Source organism: Peromyscus eremicus, chromosome X (assembly GCF_949786415.1).
Source record: "Peromyscus eremicus chromosome X, PerEre_H2_v1, whole genome shotgun sequence".
Lineage (NCBI taxonomy): Eukaryota > Metazoa > Chordata > Mammalia > Rodentia > Cricetidae > Peromyscus > Peromyscus eremicus.
In genome coordinates, this window is record NC_081439.1 from 84,364,497 (window position 1) to 84,381,003 (window position 16,507).

Consider the following 16,507-nt stretch of genomic DNA (forward strand, 5'->3'; position numbering starts at 1 on the left):
ATTAGACAAATGTAAAGAATCTCATTCCTTTGGAAATGCTGCTACAGTTGTACTTAGAAAAAAGCTCACATCTGAAAATAATTAATCAGCTGACATATGTTATTAAAATGCTAATTTTTACAAAAACTATTTTGGGTATCTGACTGTCCTGAGAATGTGTCAAAAGCACCCAGAACAACTGATGTTAGCAAACAGAGCCACTGTGTGTTCACGTGGCCAGACAAAAGCAGAGGCCTTGGCCAAATGCACAGCAGGTCCAGGTCCTACTGCTCTCTCCCACACAAGGCTGCACAGGGCTGGCTCTCCCTCTGTGCACTGCTGCAGCATGGCGTCTAACCACTTCCACCCCTCCCCTGGTCTTCTGAAACATCCTTCAGTGGCGGACTCCACACACGCCCTCACCCTGCCCTCTTTGGCCCACTCTCTACACAGTGGCATGATACCTTCCACCAAAAGAATCAAATCAGGTCACCTCCACCAACCGTCCACAATACATTATAATCCAAATGACATACATAGAGGAAAACATCACATATCTGCCTTTCTATCTCATCCCCACGCAGTGCACACATTGTCTCCAAGGCTCTGGCCACTGGCCTTGACCTCTTCTCTTAGATCCATTGTACTCCATGTAGTGCAAGCACAACAACAACGTGGTTTGCACATGCCTTGATTCTTTTTGTCATTCAGGACTCAGGTCTAATGCTACTTCCTGAAACCCAACTTTTGGGACAACCCCACAGACCCTAGTCCCCATCACAACCATGTTCTATTCCCTTTGTGTTCTTTAAAGCACAAGTAATATATGGAGTTGCTCTGATTACTGATTTCCTCTGCTTACTGACATGATAATCTAACGTGATACTCCAGGACCCTGCTTGTCAATCAGTGCAGGAATCTGGTGCCCACAAAAGAGGCCAGTGTGTGAATATCTGGATAAACACGACATAATTGAAGGACCTGATGCATGTTTCACACACCACCTAAGACACTGATATTTAAATGAACAGCAAGGGAACATGTTGATGGATTTAAGCAGTTTGTGAAACAATATACTAGAACACAGAATTGCAAACCCACTGGCAATACATTTTAAATATGGACAATCATCAAAAAGAACTGGATATGCCCCACCCTCCTTCCCAGGCTTTGATTTAGCTGTGTTTTATGGACTTGGGATATCTACCATTTGAATAAGCACTACCTAGAAATGTGATGCAGTAATTCATGGCCCATTCGGAAAATGATGTGAACGACTTCCATTCTAGTAGTGGTCATTTAAAGGCACCCATGCAGAGTTCAGACATCTGGGGAGTCTATTAATGCCCTTGTTCCCAAGTGTGCTGCTCTTTGCTGCCACCTGACACCACAGGAGACTTTCCTACATGGCATCCCGACTCCACAGAACTGCTGCTGGTCAGAGGGATGGGAAGAGAAAAGGAAATGACTCACCTGTTGTGTCCCACATGATCTTACCACTCTTGCTCTGGTAACATGCTGACAAGACTCTACACCACACTTGGTTCTTCTCCAGGAGCTGGTTCTGGATGGAGAGTCCACAGCTTCCTCTCAGGTTCTACTAGAAGGCAGAGTAAGGGGAAAGAAAGCTCATGGAATAGAGAGTAATGCAGATGAAAAGCTCATGTGATATACTGTATGAATATAGGGATGGAGTAGCCTGTCTACATTCAGTCCAGTACAAGCTGTGCAATGACATTTTTCCTCTTCTCAGCTCATCTCACAAACACTTCCTACACACATGCACACACACACACACACACACACAAACACCCATGTACACACACACCCATGTACACACACACCCATGTACACACACACCCATGTACACACACACACAACCATATACACACACACCCATGTATACACACATACACACACACCCATGTACACACACATACACACACACCCATGTACACACACACACACACACACACACACACACACACCAGTGGCACTGACGACTCATACAGATTGGAAACACGGCATATGTCAGCTTGTTGTCAACTTTCTGCGTGTTCTATCTGCAGTCCTGCTGTTCTTCTCATAGACGAACCTGACATTGACACACAGAGGAGTCAAAGTGCCACTGACAACTAGCATTTGCTGAAGACTTTCTACATGTCACCCTCTGTAAGTTGTCATCTGTAAACCTTTATCTTCATGGTCTTCAAAGCACTGAGATGGACACCGTTACTTCCTTCCAGGGCTGGTCAGATGGTCCAGAATTCTAGGCAGGAAACAAATGAGCAGCAGGTCAACTTGAGTGTGTGTCCTTCCACTGGCACGGAATTGGATAATCTAGGCATCACAATATATAGCAATGGCAAAGGAGCACTCCTGTAAAAATGGGGGTCTCTGAGTAGTACTGATAGACACAAATGCATGAATAAATACATTAAGAAGCAAACGAGAAAAAAGTGAAACTATACTGAAAGACAAGTAATGCTTGGAGAGCAGTAAGTGCACAGGGAAGTGGGGATCAGAGGCAACATTAGCAGGTGTAATGGTGATAAGTGATGTGGCAAGAATCATACATAAAATACTCCATCTGTACACCATCCCACAGCAGTCACTGTTAAAATCTGCATGCTTGACAGCAAAACTAGAGGTAACACACACAGCTACTAACCTTGTCCTTTTTGTGATGGGAAAAATTATATATCATGGAAATGATTAAGTGTAAGTATTCTTCACAATGCACACATTCCTGCAGTTACGGATACATACACAGATGTTCACATGCATCACTTTCTCTCTCCACCCGTGATCTCAGCTCCTTGAGGGAGCCGGCTGTGAGATAGAGGACTATCTATGATTCTGCAGATTCCATTTGGAGCAAACATTTGGCCGATGGTTGTCTTAGTAATTTTCCCACACACTGGATGTTGGACATTTGTTTCCTTTCTCATAATTCACCAAATCCTCTGCAACTTCAAAATACTGGAGCTGAAACACAGGTAAATATGTTAACATGAAGGACGTTTTCATCATAGAATGAGTAACCTAACATTCCAAAACTAAAAGATTCTTCAACAGCCTCAGTTAAAATCTACCCACAGACAGTCACTTACTGTGAAATATGTGGAAACTCTAATTTAAAATACCTGTCACTTAGAATACCATCAGAAAACATGAAATAATTAGGAAAAGTCTGCTCACTTCTATGTAGAGTCTAGACACTGAATGGGACAAACTATTGTTGAGAGAAACTAAAGATACGTGGATTCATCATCTTCACAGAACAGAAGACACAGCATTGCTAAGGACTCTATTCTCCTCCAACTGACCTGCAGGTCCAGTACAGTAACGACAGAACCCTTAACAGACATTTTAGAAGGAAACTAAAGGGCTGACTCTGAAACTCACAGTGAGTATGAAGAACCCAAGCTTGAAAACAACCTTGAAAAGGAGCAAAGTTGGAGGATGAACATCTGGTTTCAAAACTCCTTATAAACCTAGAGTAGTGAAGACAGCGTGCTTGGTAATGGCTCCAAGACAGAAAAGGATACGGAGAGGACAGAAGGAGCCACACGCATGTGGAAGGATGCCTCTAGGAGAAGATACCAAGACACTTCACTGAACAAACCACATGCTTTTCAACGCGTTTTTCTGGGACTCTCAGTGGTGGTAAGGAGATGAGCCCAGCACTGTGACCAACAACCTGAGGAGTGCCCTGTCTCTTCAGTGTCCTCCACTTTGGTGAAGCTTGAGCTATGACTAGTCTGGAGAAAAGGATTTCAGAACAAGACAGAGTGAAGCAAAGGTAGTGAGCTTATTAATTCTTTGGACAGAGACTCACCTAGAATAAAGACCGTTCATGTATGAAGACATGAGTGTGGACTAGAGAAAGACTTGAGATTAGGTGTCATTACATACATGTATGTGAGGAGGAGAGGGAGGGTGGGAGAGAGGTTCTGTGGCTTTCAATGTTACATTGTTCAAGAATATAATTGGGAAGGTTTAAGTTTAAAGGAAGCTTAAATTTGGACTTTAAAATTAAGTAAAAGAATACTTTTAAAATGATCTTTTGTCTCTTCAAGAATTTCTTTTAGCAATTAAATTGTAAGGTGGTCGTATGATTTAGGCATGATAACAGAGTGCTAATGGGGTTCATCTCAAGGCTAGAAGCAATCTGGCCCTAAGTAAGCATAGTGTGTTTATTAATTTATTTATTTATTTTTGCATTTTTTTCCAAATGTAATTCTGGGCACCACATGAGTGCCTAAAGCCCAGGGAGGGCACCAGAGTTCATGAGATCTCTGGGAACTGGAGTTACAGACAGTGATAAACCATCAGGTAGGTGCTGGGAATCAACTCTGGATCCTCTGGAAGACATCCACTGCTCTTAAACAATGAGCAATCTCTTCAGGCCCTAGTTTATTTGTTGTTATTTAAAAAAAAAACTTTGATATGTCTTAAGGAATAGTTGTATTACACCTTCAGGCAATTTCGGCTCTATGAGTTGAGTTGAGGTTTCCTGGCTGTCAGCTTACAAAAATGCAAACTAGGTCACAGGGTGAGGGGCTCTTTCCCCTCTCCTGTCCCCTTTAATGTCCTGTCTTTCTGTCTTATCTCAGGACAACCAGACAATCTCATGCGCAAATACAAATACAGACAAGTCATATATCATAGGATACAATAGTCAACTCAAAAAGAACAATTGATCTAAATAGGGCTAGAGAGACATCTCAGAGGTTAAGAGCCCATTTTTCTATTGCAGAGGACCTGAGTTCAGTTTTCAGCTCCCACATGGTGGCCCACAATTGCCTATACCCCCAGATCCAGGGGAACTGACAGTCCTTTCTGGTCTCCGTAGACATCTGCACTCATATGCACATACCCCACACACAGACACTCAAGCATATATACAGTAAAAATAAAAATAAATCCAAAAGATGATTGATCTAAAATACAATCTAAACATAAGGCTTGTAGCAGCACACATTTCAATGTTCAGCATCATGGATTAGAAAGAAACTTCTTAGATATAACAAATCCCCTTTCATTAAATGATGAACTGGATCATTAGGACTTCCATGAAGTGAAAAATGTACCCTCTCCCACGTATATGGCAGAAAAAAAAAAGGTTTTCCCTACCTAGGAAAATAAATGCTGGAAATCATGTATCAAAATGCAGACTTCTTGTTTCCAGAATACAGAAAGCCTCAAAAATAGCCATTAAGAAATAGACAATTCCATAAATAAAAATGGTCCAGAAGTGTGAATAAATGTTCTGCTAAGAGACACATACAACATCAACAACCTCAAAGCATAGGAAAGAGAAACAGATAACTCTGATGGGAAACTCAACACTCCCCCAAAAAGAGCCATAACTAAAGACTTGACACACTGAGCCCTGGCAAGGTTGTGGAGGATGAAACTCTCATACCCACTGCTGGTGACCATGAAAAACAGGACAATAACTTGGAAAAATATTTCTCAGTTCCTTGATATATTAATTGTGATCTGGCCATCACACTCCCAATTATTTGGAAAAAGAAGATATATTTTCTTGAGAAGACTTATTTACATAAATTCACACCAGGTTTATATACTGTGAGGGTCTGAGAATGGCTGAAGACCCCAGACCCAATTAATATGTAGAACCAAAGAGCATTTATTCCAGCATGTGGGTGTCTACCATTTGTAAAAAATGGTGACCCTGAAAGGAGCACATAGGCCCCTTTTAAGCTAAGCTAGGGGAAATCTAGGAACAATTCGGTCATCTCAAACACAATTGGTGAAGCAGGCTATAGCTACCTGAGTACATTTTTAATTGGCTGTGGTTATTGTTGTACCCAGAGTACCCCAAAGATCATCAAGAGACCAAATCCAATGCAAAAGCAAAGATTCTTTTTATTTTGGGTTAACTCGGGACTCTCCATCCATGTGACACAGCAGCAGAGCAGGAGAGACCTTGAGTAGCAATGGGGCAGGGTTTTTAAAGCAAGAGGAGCTTGGGGTCAACACATTACAAAGGAACCAACTCAGAATTGGCTTATGTGAGTGGTAATAATGTTAATAGATTTAATTAGCTAGGGTTAGTGGGAGTTACAGTTATCCATTTTTGGGCAGGCCTGGACAAGTGCCCAGTCTTTGTCCTTGAGCTGCTATGGAGGCTGGCTGGCTGGCCTAGCACGTACTGACTGTGGGGACTGACTCAGTGGCCCAGGCATGGTGGGTCCTATCTCCCTGTCCCTGCTCTCAGGGGCATCAGTGACTAATTGTCTTTTGTTCATGGCCCTCCCAGAAACTGCTTGCCCAGTCTCAGGAAACTGAAATTGAGGCCTGATCTCTGAGAAAGGACTGAGTAGCCTGTAATGGCTTCTCCTTGGTCCTTTCCGTTATAATTTTACCATTTGGGGGCATTCTTGGGCAAACAGGGTATGTTTTAAGAAGATTACAGGAGCTGTCCTTTTTGGTCACAGCCCTGAGGTACTGTAGGGCTGGCTCAGGCATAGTACGTGCTGTCTCCCTCGTCTCTGTGTTTATGCTGACTCCCTCGTTGTCCTTTTAGGAAACTGAAATTCAGGCCCAGTTGTAAAATGGGGAAAGTTCAGACATTTCAATACAAGAGATAGAAATGGAAAACAACCCAAACAATAGCCAACAGGGAAAGAGATTCAACTCCCAAAACCAACATAGCAGCTCCCAACTGTCTGTAATCCCAGTTCCAAGGGATCCAACACCCTCTTCTGGCCTCCATGGGCACCAGCCATGCATGTGCTGTTCAGACTGACATGCAGGCAAACATATATACACATAAAATAAATCTTTAAAACTTGTAGTGAAGCTACACATTGCCACACCATTTAGTATTACGAATGAACAATTATCATATGCAACAAAACAGATAAATTTAAACATATGTGCAAGATGAATGAAAGGGTCCAGATGTCTCTAACCTCTGATTCCATTCAAATACTTTCCAGCAGATATAAAGTGGTCTATAGTGACAGGTTGCTCTCTTTGCCTGCACACAGGGTAGGGCAGTGGGTTGGACTGAGAACCTGAGTAACACAGACATGAAACCTTATGGATGGGTAAATAATAATGAAACTTGGGCCTACTTGAGTACAAGAAGATGTCTATTGTCATTATGGGGCAAAGTAGAACCATAATAACTGTGTTTAAAATGTGGTGTATTAGACTTCAGAGATGGCCCAGTGGTTAAGAGGACTTACTGCTCTCACAGAAGACCTGGACTGTGTTCCCAGCACCCATGTGGTGGCCCAGGGGATTCCATACCTCTTTCTGGCCTTCACCAGGCACCCACTCAGTATATGTTCACACAGGTCCTCATATATGTAGGATAAAAGAGCCAGCCAAAAAAAACACACCCTGACCCTGAAACCAGAGCCAGAGAAACACACCCTGACCCTGAGATCAGAGTCAATTCACAGGCCCTGCAACCAGAGCCAAAATGTTAAAAAGGGCCAGTGAAGGAAACATACTTTGGCTCTGAAATCAGAGCCAAACAAACACACTCTGCCCTTGACCAACTCCTGACCAAAACCAACCAATCTCTGAGCAGGAAAACCAACCAGTCCCTGAGCACCAAACCCACCATACACTGAGCACAAATCCGCCAATCTCTGAGCTTGTCTAAACTCAGGGATTGAAATCCGACCAATTTCCACCCTGAACATCTTCGCCCTGGAATAATTCCACCCCTAAGAAAAACTATATAAAGCCCTGTATCTGTCCAGTTGGGAGCTGCTCCTTTCCATCCTGGCAGAGGCAGCCACCCTCTTGGATTCTTTCCTCCCAGGAAATCTCTTTTTTTTTTTTTTGCAATTCAATTCAGTTCTACATATCAGCCACAGATTCCCTTGTTCTCCCCCCTCCCGCCCCCCTCACCTTCCCCCCAGCCCGCCCCCCATTCCAATCTCCTCCAGGGCAAAGCCTTCCCCACAGACTGAGATCAACCTGGTGGACTCAGTCCAGGTAGGTCCAGTCCCCTCCTCCCATGCTGAGCCAAGGGACCCTGCATAGGCCCCAGGTTTCAAACAGCCGACTCATGCAATGAGCACAGGACCCGGTCCCACTGCCTGGATGCCTCCCAAACAGATCAGGCCAATCAACTGTCTCACCCACTCAGAGGGCCTGATCCAGTTGGTGACCCCTCAGCCATTGGTTCATATTTCATGTGTTTCCGTTTGTTTGGCTATTTGTCTCTGTGCTTTATCCAACCTTGGTCTCAACAATTCTCGCTCATATAAACCCTCCTCATTCTCACTAATTGGACTCCCAGAGATCCACCCGGGGCCTAGTCATGGATCTCTGCCTCCAGATCCATCAGTAGTTGGATGAGGTTTCTAGCACGACAATTAGGGTGTTTGGCCATCCCATCACCAGAGTAGGTCAGTTCGGATTGTCTCTCGACCATTGCCAGCAGTCTGTTGTGGGGGTATCTTTGTGGATTTCTGTGGGCCTCTCTAGCACTTTGTTTCTTCCTATTCTCATGTGGTCTTCATTTACCATGGTCTCCTATTCCTTGTTTTCCCTCTCTGTTTTTGATCCAGCTGGGATCTCCCACTCACCCAAGCTCACTTTCCCTCGACCCTCGCCCTTCACTACCCCCACTCCTGTCCAGGCTGTTCATGTAGATCTCATTCCATTTCTCTGTCGTTGGGCGATCCCTGTGTCTTTCTTGGGGTCCTGTTTTCCAGGTAGCCTGCCTGGTGATGTGAGTAGCAGTCCAGTCATCCTTGTTCCACATCTAGTATCCTGTTATGAGTGAGTACATACCATGTTTGTCTTTCTGAGTCTGGGATACCTCACTCAGGATGATTTTTTCTAGATCCATCCATTTGTCTGCAAACCTCATGATGTCATTGTTTTTCTCTGCTGAGTAGTATTCCATTGTGTATATGTACCACATTTTGTTTATCCATTCTTCAGTTGAAGGGCATCTAGGTTGTTTCCATGTTCTGGCTATTACAAACAACGCTGATATGAACATAGCTGAACAAGTGCTCTTGTGGTGTGGTTGAGCATTCCTTGGGTATATGCCCAAGAGTGGTATAGCTGGATCTTGGGGGAGATGGATTCCCAATTTTCTAAGAAATCGCCATATTGATTTCCAAAGTGGTTGTACAAGCTTGCATTCCCACCAGCAGTGGAGGAGAGTTCCCCTAGCTCCACATCCTCTCCAGCATAAGGTGTCTTCAGTGTTTTTGATCTTAGCCATTCTGACAGGCGTAAGGTGGTATCTCAGAGTTGTTTTGATTTGCATTTCCCTGATGATTAGGGATGTTGAGCAATTCCTTAAATGTCTTTCAGCCATTTGAGTTTCCTCTGTTGAGAATTCTCTGTTTAGTTCTATAGCCCATTTCTTAATTGGACTGTTGGGCATTTTGATGTCTAATTTCTTGAGTTCCTTATATATTCTGGATATCAGTCCTCTGTCAGATGTGGGATTGGTGAAGATCTTTTCCCATTCTGTAGGCTGTCGCTTTGCTTTGTTGACCGTATCCTTTGCCCTACAAAAGCTTCTCAGTTTCAAGAGGTCCCATTGATTGATTGTTTCTCTCAGTGTCTGTGCTACTGGTGTTCTATTTAGAAAGTGGTCTCCTATGCCAATGTGTTCAAGACTACTTCCTACTTTCTCTTCTAGCAGGTTCAGAGTAGCTGGATTTATGTTGAGGTCCTTGATCCACTTGGACTTAAGTTTTGTGCACGGTGATAGATATGGATCTATTTGCAGCCTTCTACATGTTGATATCCAGTTTTGCCAGCACCATTTGTTGAAGATGCTTTCTTTTTTCCATTGTGCACTTTTGGCTTCTTTGTCAAAAATTATTTGTTCATAGGTGTGCGGATTAATATCAGGGTCTTCAATTCGATTCCATTGGTCCACATGTCGGTTTTTATGCCAGTACCAAGCTGTTTTTATTACTGTAGCTCTATAGTACAGCTTGAAGTCAGGGATCGTGATGCCTCCAGAGGTTGTTTTATTGTACAGGATTCTTTTGGCTATCCTGGGTTTTTTGTTTTTCCATATGAAGTTGAGTATTATTCTTTCCAGGTCTGTGAAGAATTGTGTTGGTATTTTGATGGGGATTGCATTGAATCTGTAGATTGCTTTTGGTAAGATTGCCATTTTTACTATGTTAGTTCTGCCTATCCATGAGCATGGGAGATCTTTCCATTTTCTGACATCTTCTTCAATTTCTTTTTTCAGGGACTTAAAGTTCTTGTCATATAGGTCCTTCACTTGCTTGGTTAGTATTACCCCAAGGTATTTTATGTCATTTGTGGCTATAGTAAAGGGTGATGTATCTCTGATTTCCTTCTCCGCTTTTTTGTCCATTGTATATAGGAGGGCTACTGATTTTTTGGAGTTGATCTTGTATCCTGCTATGTTGCTGAAGGTGTTTATAAGCTGTATCAGTTCCTTGGTGGAATCTTTGGGGTTGCTCAAGTATACTATCATGTCATCTGCAAATAGGGAAAGCTTGACTTCTTCCTTTCCAATTTGTATCCCCTTAATCTCCTTATGTTGTCTTATTGCTCTGGCTAGAACTTCAAGTACTATATTGAATAAGTATGGGGAGAGCGGACAGCCTTGCCTCGTTCCTGATTTTAGTGGAATTGCTTTGAGTTTCTCTCCATTTAATTTGATGTTGGCTGTTGGCTTGCTGTAAATTGCCTTTATTATGTTTAGGTATGTTCCCTGTATTCCTGATCGCTCCAAGACCTTTATCATGAAGGGGTGTTGGATTTTGTCAAATGCCTTTTCAGCATCTAGTGAGATGATCATGTGGTTTTTTTCTTTGAGTTTGTTTATATGGTGTATCACATTGACAGACTTTCGTATGTTGAACCATCCTTGCATCCCTGGAATGAATCCTACTTGATCATGGTGGATAATTGTTTTGATGTGGTCTTGGAGTCTGTTTGCCAGTATTTTATTGAGTATTTTTGCATCAATGTTCATGAGGGAGATCGGTCTGTAGTTCTCTTTCTTTGTTGTATCCTTGTTTGGTTTGGGAATCAGGGTAATTGTAGCCTCATAGAAGGAGTTTGGTAATGTTCCTTCTGTTTCTATTGTATGGAACAATTTAGAGAGTATTGGTATTAACTCTTCTTTGAAGATCTGGTAGAATTCTGCACTGAAACCATCTGGTCCTGGGCTTTTTTTGGTTGGGAGACTTTTAATGACTGTTTCTATTTCGTTAGGGGTTATTGGACTATTTAAATAGTTTATCTGGTCTTGATTTAATTTAGGTATGTGGTACCTATCCAGAAAATTATCCATTTCTTTTAGGTTTTCCAGTTTTGTGGAATAGAGGTTTTTGAAGTATGACCTGATGATTCTCTGGATTTCCTCAATGTCTGTTGTTATGTCCCCCTTTTCATTTCTGATTTTGTTGATTTGGATGCTCTCTCTCTGTCTTTTGGTTAGTTTGGATAAGGGCTTGTCTATCTTGTTGATTTTCTCAAAGAACCAAGTCTTTGTTTCATTAATTTTTTGTATTGTTCTCTTTGTTTCTATTTTATTGATTTCAGCTCTCACTTTGATAATTTCCTGGCATCTATTTTTCCTGGGAGACTTTGCTTCTTCCTGTTCTAGAACTTTCAGGTGTGCTGTTAAGTCACTAGTGTGAGATTTCTCCAGCTTATTTATGTGGGCGTTTAGTGCTATGAATTTCCCTCTTAGTACTGCTTTCATAGTGTCCCATAGGTTTGGATATGTGGTGTCTTCATTTTCGTTGATCTCTAGGAAGTCTTTAATTTCTTTCTTTATTTCTTCCTTAACCCATTGGTGATTCAGGTGGGTATTGTTCAGTTTCCATGAGATTGTAGGTTTTCTGTAGTTTTTGTTGTTGTTGAAATCCAACTTTAGACCATGGTGGTCTGATAGAACACAGGAGGTTATTCTAATTGTTTTGTATCTGTTTAGATTTGCTTTGTGACCAAGTATGTGGTCGATTTTAGAGAAGGTTCCATGGGGTGCTGAGAAGAAGGTATATTCTTTTTTGTTAGGATGGAATGTTCTGTAGATGTCGATTAAGTCCATTTGAGTCATGACATCAATTAAGTCCTTTATTTCTCTGTTAAGTTTCGATTTGGGGGATCTGTCCAGTGGTGAAAGTGGGGTGTTGAGGTCTCCCACTATTAATGTGTGGGGTTTTATATGTGATTTAAGCTTTAATAATGTTTCTTTTACATATGTGGGTGCCCTTGTGTTTGGGGCATAAATGTTCAGAATTGAGACTTCATCTTGGTGGATCTTTCCTGTGATGAGTATGTAATGCCCTTCTTGATCTCTTTTGATTGATTTTAGTTTGAAGTCTATTTTGCTGGATATCAGGATGGCTACACCCGCTTGTTTCTTAAGACCGTTTGATTGGAAAGTCTTTTCCCAGCCTTTTATTTTTAGGTAGTGTCTACCTTTGAATTTGAGATGTGTTTCTTGTATGCAGCAGAAAGATGGGTCCTGCTTTCGTATCCATTCTGTAAGCCTATGTCTTTTTATAGGTGAATTAAGTCCATTGATATTGAGGGATATTAATGTCCAGTGATTGTTCATTCCTGTTATTTTTTGGTGGTGATGTGTGTGTACTTTTCTTCGTTGGGGTCTACTGCTGTGGCTTTATCTATTGCCTGTGTTTTCGAGGTTGTATCTGACTTCCTTAGGTTGGAATTTTCCTTCTAGTGCTTTCTGTAGGGCTGGGTTTGTGGATAAATATTGTTTAAATCTGGCTTTGTCATGGAATGTCTTGTTCACTCCATCTATGACGATTGAAAGTTTTGCTGGGTATATTAGTCTAGGCTGACATCCATGGTCTCTTAATGTCTGCATTACATCTGTCCAGGACCTTCTGGCTTTCAAAGTCTCCATTGAGAAATCGGGTGTTATTCTGATAGGTTTGCCTTTATATGTCACTTGGCCTTTTTCCTTTGCTGCTCTTAATATTCTTTCTTTATTCTGTACGTTTAATTGTTTAATTATTATGTGGCGAGGGGACTTTTTTTGGGGGTCTAGTCTGTTTGGTGTTCTATAGGCTTCCTGTATCTTCATAGGCATTTCCTTCTTTAAGTTGGGAAAGTTTTCTTCTATGATCTTGTTGAATATATTTTCTGTGCCCTTGAGTTGGTATTCTTCTCCTTCTTCTACCCCTATTATTCGTAGGTTTGGTCTTTTCATGGTGTCCCAAATTTCTTGGACATTTTGGTTCATGACTTTGTTGACTTTAGTGTTTTCTTTGACTGATGAATCCATTTCTTCTATTGTATCTTCAACGCTAGAGATCCTCTCTTCCATCTCTTGCATTCTGTTGATTATACTTGCATCTGAAGTTCCCAATCGTTTTCTCAGATTTTCTATTTCCAGCATTCCCTCTGTTTGTGTCTTCTTCATTTTTTCTATTTCCCTTTTCAGGTCTTGGACTGTTTCCTTCATTTGTTTCATTGATTTTTCTTGATTTTCTTTCAGTATTTTATTGTTCTCTTCCAGGACTTTATTGATTTCTTCTAATTTGTTTGCCCTTTCCTCTAGTTGTTTACAGCGTTCTTCACATTTTTTTGTCTTTTCCTCTACACGAGCCTCTAGCTTCTTCATGATGACATTCATAAGGCTATTTTCTTCTGCTTCTTCCAATTTCTGATGTTCAGGTCTAGGTGTTGGAGGAGGGCTAGGGCCTGGTGATGGTGTATTACTATTCATTTTGTTGTATGTGTTTCTGCCTTGACGTCTGCCCATTTCCTTGTGGTTCGTTCCTGGCCTTATTTGCACACTTGGTTCAGAGCTGACAGATTCAGGAAGTCTCTCTCTCTTGTCCAGATGGGAGCTCTCTTGTCCAAATTGGAAGTCCGGGACAGGATGGAAGCTCTTGTTCAGAAGGGAAGTCCGGGGGAGGATGGGTGCTCTCCTCCCTCTCTCTCTCTCTCTCTCTCTCTCTCTCTCTCTCTCTCTCTCTCTCTCTCTCTCCTCCAGATGGGAAATCCACGGCAAGATGGGGGCTGGGGGCCAGCCTCTAAGTCTCAAGAAGAGGCTTGGGGCTCAGGCGGATGGGCGTGGGGGCAGGGCGTGGAGACTGCAGGGTCTGCCAGGGGTCTTGGAGAAGGAGATCCTTCCTGGTGGGGCTAGAAGGGCACCTGCCCAGGGACCAGAACCTGGGGCCAAGTTGGGCAGGTCTTCCCTGGAGTTGCTGGTGCCCAGGGATGGGGTCCGGGGCAAGCTAGGGCACTCACCTGTGCTTCAGAAGGGAAGTCCTGGGCAAGATGGGAGCTGGGGGGCCTGGCCTCTAAGTCTCAGGAAGAGGCTTGGGGCTCAGGCAGATGGGCGTGGGGGCAGGGCGTGGAGACTACAGGGTCTGCCAGGGGTCTTGGAGAAGGGGATCCTTCCCGGTTGTGGTAGAAGGGCACCTGCCCGGGGACCAGAACCTGGGCCCAAGTTGGGCAGGTCTTCCCCGGAGTGGCTGGTGCCCAGGGATGGGGTCGGGGGCAAGCTAGGGCACTCACCTGTGCTTCAGAAGGGAAGTCCTGGGCAAGATGGGAGCTGGGGGCCGGCCTCTAAGTCTCAGGAAGAGGCTTGGGGCTCAGGCAGATGGGCGTGGGGGCAGGGCGTGGAGACTGCAGGGTCTGCCAGGGGTCTTGGAGAAGGGGATCCTTCCCGGTTGGGGTAGAAGGGCACCTGCCCGGGGACCAGAACCTGGGCCCAAGTTGGGCAGGTCTTCCCCGGAGTGGCTGGTGCCCAGGGATGGGGTCGGGGGCAAGCTAGGGCACTCACCTGTGCTTCAGAAGGGAAGTCCGGGGGAAGATGGGAGCTGGGGGCCGGCCTCTAAGTCTCAGGAAGAGGCTTGGGGCTCAGGCAGATGGGCGTGGGGGCAGGGCGTGGAGACTGCAGGGTCTGCCAGGGGTCTTGGAGAAGGGGATCCTTCCCGGTTGTGGTAGAAGGGCACCTGCCCGGGGACCAGAACCTGGGCCCAAGTTGGGCAGGTCTTCCCCGGAGTGGCTGGTGCCCAGGGATGGGGTCTGGGGCAAGCTAGGGCACTCACCTGTGCTTCAGAAGGGAAGTCCTGGGCAAGATGGGAGCTGGGGGCCGGCCTCTAAGTCTCAGGAAGAGGCTTGGGGCTCAGGCAGATGGGCGTGGGGGCAGGGCGTGGAGACTGCAGGGTCTGCCAGGGGTCTTGGAGAAGGGGATCCTTCCCGGTTGGGGTAGAAGGGCACCTGCCCGGGGACCAGAACCTGGGCCCAAGTTGGGCAGGTCTTCCCCGGAGTGGCTGGTGCCCAGGGATGGGGTCCGGGGCAAGCTAGGGCACTCACCTGTGCTTCAGAAGGGAAGTCCTGGGCAAGATGGGAGCTGGGGGGCCTGGCCTCTAAGTCTCAGGAAGAGGCTTGGGGCTCAGGCGGATGGGCGTGGGGGCAGGGCGTGGAGACTGCAGGGTCTGCCAGGGGTCTTGGAGAAGGGGATCCTTCCCGGTTGTGGTAGAAGGGCACCTGCCCGGGGACCAGAACCTGGGCCCAAGTTGGGCAGGTCTTCCCCGGAGTGGCTGGTGCCCAGGGATGGGGTCGGGGGCAAGCTAGGGCACTCACCTGTGCTTCAGAAGGGAAGTCCTGGGCAAGATGGGAGCTGGGGGCCGGCCTGTAAGTCTCAGGAAGAGGCTTGGGGCTCAGGCAGATGGGCGTGGGGGCAGGGCGTGGAGACTGCAGGGTCTGCCAGGGGTCTTGGAGAAGGGGATCCTTCCCGGTTGTGGTAGAAGGGCACCTGCCCGGGGACCAGAACCTGGGCCCAAGTTGGGCAGGTCTTCCCCGGAGTGGCTGGTGCCCAGGGATGGGGTCGGGGGCAAGCTAGGGCACTCACCTGTGCTTCAGAAGGGAAGTCCTGGGCAAGATGGGAGCTGGGGGCCGGCCTCTAAGTCTCAGGAAGAGGCTTGGGGCTCAGGCAGATGGGCGTGGGGGCAGGGCGTGGAGACTGCAGGGTCTGCCAGGGGTCTTGGAGAAGGGGATCCTTCCCGGTTGTGGTAGAAGGGCACCTGCCCGGGGACCAGAACCTGGGCCCAAGTTGGGCAGGTCTTCCCCGGAGTGGCTGGTGCCCAGGGATGGGGTCGGGGGCAAGCTAGGGCACTCACCTGTGCTTCAGAAGGGCCAGGAAATCTCTTGAATGTGATTTGGGTGAGGACCTTCTTCAGCCAGAGTGCAGTGGAGCAGAGAAGGAACATGTCCTGGAGGCTAAGTGGTGCTGAGCAGAGAGGAGCAGAACTGTAATGCTTTCATTGGGGACTCCTTCCCCTAGGCGCAGTTGTTACACTCCGAGGGACCTGAGCAAAGCTCTAACAACTTTCCTGGGGATCTGTCCCCTACTAGAGTAGAGGTGCTACATTGGGAGAATCTTTCCCTGGAACAGAGCTGTAAGCTGCTATGCTCTTGGTGACTTTGTGGTGTTCCTTGGTTCCAGACCGCCAGGATCCCTTTCCATCTAGGCTACAATGCTTACAATATGTACACAATTTTTAAAGTTGTAATCATTGGCTGG